The sequence below is a fragment of the Schistocerca serialis genome, unplaced genomic scaffold, assembly GCF_023864345.2.
Source record: "Schistocerca serialis cubense isolate TAMUIC-IGC-003099 unplaced genomic scaffold, iqSchSeri2.2 HiC_scaffold_1400, whole genome shotgun sequence".
Taxonomy (NCBI): domain Eukaryota; kingdom Metazoa; phylum Arthropoda; class Insecta; order Orthoptera; family Acrididae; genus Schistocerca; species Schistocerca serialis.
Genome location: NW_026047626.1, coordinates 4,046,804 through 4,055,454, shown reverse-complemented (window position 1 = coordinate 4,055,454; position 8,651 = coordinate 4,046,804).

The window sequence follows — 8,651 nt, the reverse complement described above, 5'->3', positions numbered from 1 at the left end:
AGATGGAACAAGACATTAACGGTGAACGTTGCTTCGAAGCCGGCGGCGCCATATTACAAGCCAAAAAACATTATCAGACTACTACTTACGATTGTTTCTTGTTCTTAATTTCTGGGATGTGACGCAACACTTACTTCAAGCAATAAACGTTAGAGCGCGTTCGTGATTACCACGTGCATATTTGACCCAGGAATACGACGCATTTGGACTTTTTAATGTGTCTCTTTCTTATGTACTTGTTATTGGGTCTTCAGTCTAGAGACTTGTTTGATGCAGCTCTCCATGCTATGAGCAAGCTACTGCAATCTGCTTAATCTCCGAGAAACTACTGCAACCTGCATCCTTCCGAATCTGCTTAGTGTATTCATATCTAGGTCTCCCTCTACGATTTTTACCCTCCACACTATCCCTGATGCTTCAGAACGTGTCCTACCAACCGATCCCTTCTTCTATTCAAGTTATGCCACAAATTCCCTTTCTGTCCAATTCTGTTCAGCCCCTCCTTATTAGGTACGTGATCTGCCCATCTAATCTTCTGTAGCACCACATTTCGAAAGCTTCTATTCTCATCTTGTCTAAACAATTTATCGTCCATGTTTCACTTCCATAAATGGCTACACTTCATTGAAATACTTTCAGAAAAGACTTCCTGACACTTAAATCTATGCACGATGTTAACAAATTTTTCTTCTTCAGAAACTCTTTCTTTACTGTAACCAGCCTACACTTCTACTCTCCCTACTTCGACAGTCAGGATTTATTTTGCTTCCCAAATAGCAAGACTCATTTACTACTTTAAGTGTCTCGTTTCCTAGCCTAATTCCATCAGTATAACCTGATTTAATTCGACTACATTCCATTACCCCTGTTTTTATATTTTGTCGATGTTCATCTTATATCCTCCTTTCAAAACACTGTCCATTCCGTTCAGCTGCTCTTCCAGGTCCTTTGCTGTCTTCGACAAAATCACAATGTCAACGGCAAATCTCACAGTTTTTATTTCTTCTCCATGGATTTTGATTCCTACTACGAACTTTTCTTTTGTTTCCTTTACTGCTTGCTCAATATACAGATTGAATAACATCAGGGATAGTCTGCAACCCTGTCTCACCCCCTTCTCAACAACTGTTTCCCTTTCGTGCCCCTCGACTCATAACTGCCATCTGATTTCTGTACAAATTGTGAATAGCTTCTTGCTCCCTGTATTTTACCCCTCTTACCTTTAGAATCTGAAAGAGAGTGTTCCAGTCAACATTGTCAAAAGCTTTCTCTAAGTCTACAAATGCTAGAAATGTAGGTCAGTCTTTCCTTAACCTATCGTGTAAGATAAGTTGTAGGGTCAATATTGCCTCCTGTATTCCAACATTTCTACAGAATCCAAATTAATCTTCCCTGAAGTCAGTTTCTACCAGTTTTTCCATTTGTCTGTAAGGAATTCGTGTTAGTATCTTGCAGCCATGACTTATTAAAGCGATGGTTTGGTAGTTTTCACACCTGTCAACACCTGATTTCTTTGGGATTGGAATTATTATATTCTTCTTGAAGTCTGAGGGTATTTCGCCTGCCTCATACATCTTGCTCACCAGTTTTGTCATGGCTGGCTCTCCCAAGGCCTTCAGTGCTGTAATTGAAAGTTGTCTACTCTCAGGGCCTTGTTTCTGCTTAGGTCTTTCAGTGATCTGTGAAATCCTTCATGCAGTAACTTATCTCCCATTTCATATTCATCTACCTCCTCTTCCATTTCCATAATATTGCCCTCAAATACATCGCCCTTATACAGACCCTCTATATACTCCTTCCACCTTTCCGCTTTCTCTTCTTAGCTTATGACTGGTATTCCATCTGTGCTCTTGATATTCACACAGGTGGTTCTCTTTTCTCCAATGGCCTCTTTAATTTTCCTGTAGGCAGTATCTGTCTTACCCCTAGTGATATATGCCTCTGCATCCTTGCGTTTGTCCCCTAGCCATCTCTGCTTAGCCATTTTGCATTTCCTGTCGGTCTCATTTTTGAGACGTTTGTATTCTTTTTCGCCTGCTTCATTTACTGCATTTTTATATTTTCTCCTTTCATCAATTAAATTCAATATCTCTTCTGTTACCCAAGGATTTCTATTCCCCCTTGTCTTTTTATCTACTTGACCCTCTGCGGCCTTCGCTATTTCATCCCTCAAAGCTACCCATTGTTCTTCTAGTGTATTTCCTTCCCCTGTTCTTGTCAATCGTTCCCTAATGCTCTCTAGGAAACTATCTACAATCCCTGGTTCTTTCAGTTTATCCAGGTCCCACCTTAAAATACTACCTTTTTGTAGTTTCTTCAGTTTTAGTCTACAGTTCATAAGCATTAAATTGTGGTCAGAGTCCACATCTGCCCCCCCTAAATGTCTTACAATTGAAAGCCTGGTTCCTAAATCTCTGTCTTACCATTATATAATCTATATGAAACCTTCCAGTGTCTCCAGGTCTCTTCCATGTATACAACCTTCTTTCATGGTTCTTAAAGCAAGTGTTAGCTTTGATTACCTTATGCTCTGTGCAAAATTCTGCCAGGTGACTTCTTCTTTCATTACTTACCCTTAATTAATATTCACCTGCTATTTTTCCTTCTCTTCCTTTTCCTACTGTCAAATTCCAGTCCCCCATGAAAATTAAATTTTCGTTTCCCTTCACTAGCTGAATAATTTCCTTTATTGCATCATGCATTTCTTCAATTTATTCGTTATCTGTGAAGCTATTTTGCTTATAAACTCGTACATCTGCGGTAGGCATGGGCTTTGTGTCTAACTTGGCTATGCTGTTCGTAGTACCTTATCTGTGCTCCTACTTTTTTTATTTATTATTAAACCAAGTCCTACATTACCCCTATTTGATTTTGTGTTTACAACCCTGTATTCACCTGACCAGAGGTCTTGCTACTCTTGCCACAGACCTTCACTAATTTCCACTACATCCAGCTTTAACCTACCAATTTCTGTTTTTAAATTTTCTAACCTATCAGCCCAGTTAAAGGCATTGACACTCCACACTCCGAACTGTAGAATGTAATTTTTCTTTCTCCTGATAACGACGTCCTCCTGAGTAGTCCCTCCCCAGAGACCGAATGGGGGACTATTTTACCTCCAGAATATTTTACCCAAGAGGACACCATCTTCATTTAACCATACAGTAAAGCTGCATGGCCTCAGGAAAAATCATGGCTGTAGTTTCCCCTTCCTTGATGCCAGATCAATCAATCATGCAGACTGTTTCCTCTGTAACTACTGAAAAGGCTGCCGCCCCTCTTAGGGAACCACATGTTTCTCTGGCCTTTCAACAGATGCCCTTTCATTGTGGTTGCACTTACGGTATGGCTACTTCCACCTTATGCTTATGTTTGGGGCAGCTGACATGGTGGACATAAACTTCACGTTTGTGACATCTTGAGAACACCCTGTACTGTATCTCTACCGTTTACTTGCATACATATTTGATCACAGAAGAACATTAACAGCAGACCCTACAGGAAAAATATTTACCAAAATCTGAACTGAAGTCAACCAAAATTCTAGTTGAAAAATCAAACTATTTGTTATACTTCTCAATTGGTCACAATCCCACATTTTTATGAACTGAAAAACCGAATGTTTACGAGAAACTGCTCTGAAAATAACCTGAGTGGACAAAATTGTGTATATACCCTCCAAAACCTCAAAAACATCAAAAACAATATCTCACAGAAATTAAAAAAAAGTGACATATTATGTGAATCACATACAACACTGTTAATAATTATGTAACACTGGGATGGAATCACCATACATCCACCCACATTTCACTGTACCAGCATCTCTCAATACTACCACTCGTAGCAATACAATATCAAAACTTCTAATACTGTGTAAACATTCCCCACGTGTTGGCAACTGACATATATAATTCGCGCTAACGGCAGGAAATGCAGCTTTTATGTCATTGGTCGGATCTCAGGCAATTATGTCGGTCGCCGTAATTTACGCGCGCAGCTGTATTTCGCGACAAAATACTCTGTCACATTGCTGTACTCATAACAATACATAAAATCACCTAAAATAATGTGGCTGTAATAATTTTGACACGCAAGGAGAAGTAGTTCTAAGAAGAGAAAGAAGTTTATATTTATTGGTGTTTCAACAACGCACGTTGACTGGTGTTTGGCGGTGATTTAGGTTGCTGTTTTGTGTGTCTCATTGGTTTTGATGGATGAAAAGTATAACTAACGACCGTAAATCCACCCAGACATCGAAAATTAAACTGTGGCTGGGGAACGCCAACTATATCATGTGGAAAGGTAAACATGAATTATAAATGTACATGATGATTTCTAGTTAAATATTTATTTCTGATCTCATAATACAAAAGGCTCTCTCTCTCTCTCTCTCATTGCTTATCATGAATGCCCTTCCAAAGCAAAGAGCCTCCACACCTCCACTCAGCTGCATTGGTCAGTGATCTACCCCCACAGAGCAACCCCTTTTCCACATTAGATTGGAACACTGGAGGGCGTGGTGTGAAGTTGCCTTTGGGAGGCATGAAGGTTGTTAATTGGCGTCAGTGGCTTTTCGACATATGTTGCATACATGTGGTATGGGGAAAATCGTGATGGAAGGCCGTACAGGCGACCACAGAGGGAGGGGAGTAGGCTGGCACTGGTGTTTGCACTCTTGGCAATAGGATCTTCTGTAGCTGGCGATTGTTAGGGGCGTGTAACCTGGGTCAGTCAGCTCCTTGGTGTGGTAACTGGCAGAGTGGTAGTTCACCTCCCAGGAAAGTTGTGAAGACACCACCACAAAATCCTCTGTTGTCGGTAGGCAGAAGATCCTAATAAGGGAAGTGGCAATCACCTTGCTAGTGATGTCTGATGTTGCGTGAGTTATTTCCCACTGGTTTGAGCGGGACTACATCTGGTAGAAAGTCTCGTATGTCGACTGTGAGTATTTCTCCATCAGTGTGTCGTGATCCAGGCCTATGAGTGGTGAAGAGACTGCTGTTGTCCATGGCAGTTTCAGTCTGTTAAAGAGGACCATTGTTCGGTTGCTGTTGACATCAGTATCGAAAGTGAGGCTGCCGCATTTTATCACTCAGGATGGTCCATTGTAGAGAGGCTAGAAAGCTGCTGCATGGTGTCATCACAGACCATCATGTATGTGCAGACCACGAGTCTCTCATGTATGAACGGTTTTACAGGCGAGTGTGCTGATTACTCAGCTGGCAGTGTGAGCATCTTGCCATTAAAAATTCTCCATGAGTGATCTTTAAATGCCTTGTGCATGCCTAGCAGCACCCAAAGAAGGAACTCACTCCAATCCCTCTGTAACACATGAGAGTCTTCATCATGTGGTGCCATTGTTCCATGAGACCATTATTCTGGGGACAGTAAGCTACTGCGTGATGCCAGGAGAAGCCTCAGATTCTGCAGAGGGTGATGAATAGCGCTAATTCGAATTAGCGCCCCTGATGTGTGGTGATGGTATCTGGTAAGCAAAGCATGGTATCCAAGTTGGTATGAAAGCCTTGCCATGGATTCCATGGTGACATCTGGACCATGGATTTACTTTCAAAATCTTTTCTTAAAGAATTTACTTTATTTACCAGCGATTCATCAAGAACATTAACACATTTAATCACACTATGTGAGCGTGGAAGTAGTTGCCAGTGGGTAACTGATGAAAACAAATTTCTTTCAACAAAAGGAAATTTTATTCCTAAAAACCGTTTCTTTTAAAAAAAAACAGATTTAAAAATTATGACCAGAAAGCACCCTCTAAATATGAAGTTACAATTTATTCAGAGGCAGAAATAACTTTTTTTTTTTTTTTTTTTTTTTTTTTTGACAGTATGAGCTTTCGGGCTGAGAACCTTGCTGCTCCCTTTAACACGGCCGTAGTCACGACCGCTCACAACAACCTCTGAAAGACTACAGTGGTCCATATCTACAGCACACCAGATTACTTTAAACTAAAAATTTTAACAACTCACAAAAACAGGAAACTATGCACCCTGTAGGAGGGATGGAAATGGTACAAAACACTCACATTAAAAAAATTACTCGCCACCGAAAGTGCAACTTGTTTTTAAAAGAAAACTCTTACAGTGGAAGGGTGACAACTTTACATACTGAAATGACCATTTAAATAAAAAAACCATGAAATGCAGTCTTACATAAAATGTAGAAACATGCTCTACATTATACATATACCGCCTCTCAAGATGATAGGAAAGATAAAAACATATTTCAGGAATTCCGCCTTTAGACCTTAAGCAATAAAGTCGTTAGCACCGAATCCGACAAACATGACAGAGGCAGCTATTAACGTATGGCAGATTGACAGGGAGATTGCTGAACAACACGAACCGCAGATTGCTCTAACCCGCCCATATTCCACAAGGGAAAAACGGACCAACCAATTCATAAATAACCACCTTCCTGCAGGTGGGCAAATGGAGAAGAATGGTGTGACGACCCCAAAACAAAGCTGCTGGTGACCTCACCAAGAAAACAAGTAGAATTTAACAAGTAAATGAAACAACATATCTCCAATCACTTAACTTCTAATGAACTACGATTTCTGATGAAGACCTGACGCAGCACCCCCAACGCTCTCCTAAACCGTCCGCTGCCAGCCGCTTCAACGAACGCAGGAAGGCGCGCCGACCTCCCGTCTCACGGCGTCGCAGCCCGCACCGGCCAGACCGATGTCGTGGGTTGACTCCTGTTGCTCTCGTGTCGACTGCGAAGCCACTACCCCTCGCTATACGGCGCGGCCCACTGGACTCACTTGGGGACCTCACATGCGCCGACACTCCTGGCGGACAAGTCATCTCGTGTCTCAGTGCGCGACCGACGAACCGATCGATCGAACCGCCAATGACCGTTGCCCGAGCCACTCGAGCAGACTGGCGGCGTAATGCGCAGACTCAGATGCAGGAACTCAGCCCCGACCGGCCGACCACTAGCTGAGTTCTGTTACTTGCGGAGTGGCAAGAACCTCATTTTCTGGCTTTAAGTTTGATCCAAACGACAGACATACTAGCACTACGACGACAGACAGACACTAACTGCCGCGCAAATGCGAGCGATAGGCAGACCAGCAACTGGTGACGCGAGACTGGCCCAGCCTCACTCCGACTGACAAACTGCCCAGACCCCCCTGGTGAGCTCATAGCGCCCCTTAAATGCACGTGAACAGGCAACCTTTCCCCTTTTCCCCTAGAGGAAGACACCTAAGCTTCGATTTCCACAGCGGCGCCATCGCCAGAAACGGAGGGCGACTGCTTCACACTATGCTCTTCAAAACAGCAATTTTTACCACGGCTCAACATCTAGATGGGAACTGCTATTAAAAAATGCATAACCTAGTTAAATGTGTAGAGTAGGTATTGCAGCCTTCCAACTCAGGCAGAGGTTTCACGACTCTCATTGTACATGACAGAAGGTGCATACATTGCATTTCAAAATTGCCACAGCACGTCTGCATGTGTCAGCCCACCTTGGTTTGCTGACAACTGAGGAAGACGAATGTCCACTCACAGCAGTTGCACCTGACACTCAACTGAACAACGCATTTAAGAACTAGCAGGGTTATTGGTCAAGCAGATAGGTCCATGAGATTGTGTAGACTTTTGACGATAGTGGATCACATAGACATGGGTAGGATCAGTGAGATCTCCTGTTATGACACAATGTAAGGGACCACCAACTTCTGACCCTATGCTCAATTGTTATCCGATTTTGAGGTCGGAAGAATAGTATGTGAGTAAAGCTCAAACTGTTGGGTCCCACTGCGAGGGACACCTCATGTATTCACCAACACAAGTCATCGTTGGCACAGCATAGTTGCTATGAATCGACACAAGTCTGGTAGAGTTGTTCTCGTGTCGTGTTGATGATTTCTATGGTTATAACACACTGTTGTAGAGGTAGACTGCAGTCAGCGAAGGCTGTGATGTAGGTCACAGATCGGAGTAAGCAATTGTGGTGCAATTGGGGCAAAAAGACCTGGGACGGATTTTAATGTGGCATCGAGGAATAAAGCACCATGGTAGAGGTCTGCTGAGAGGTTGAACATGTGAAGGATGTCGACCACTATTATGGGTTCAGCAATGTCAGCTATGTAAAAGCTACAAATGCAATATAGGTCGTCCATAAATTGTATGGCTAGCTGCACAGCTGCACACATTTATGTACATGGACGCTGGCTCGGTTAACCATGAGTAGTGGAAGTCGTGGGATTTCAGCATGAAGTTAAAACATTAGACGAGGCACTCTGCATACATTCGTCTCAGAGTTGATATGAAAAAACATGTCTGTGTAATTGTCGTCTATACATAGACACCCTTCATGAGAAGCCACTGTGGCAGAGCAGAGACGGTTTGGTGTTGTGGTGCGAGCTGGTCCGCCCACCACATTCCACAATATTTGTTCGGTTACGAGCAGTGGCATACAACTGCTCTGTGCTGCACGTGATACGAGCTGTGTTGTAACCTGGGTGAGTCGAGATAAGGTGGTGCACAGTTACCTGTGCACAATGCGGTGCCATGTTCAGTCCACTATTCAGCACCTGTACAGGGACCTGTGACATCAGCTTTGTGTGAGGTCAGGGGCGTCGACGTTGTTCGGATTGCATGCCGTCCGAC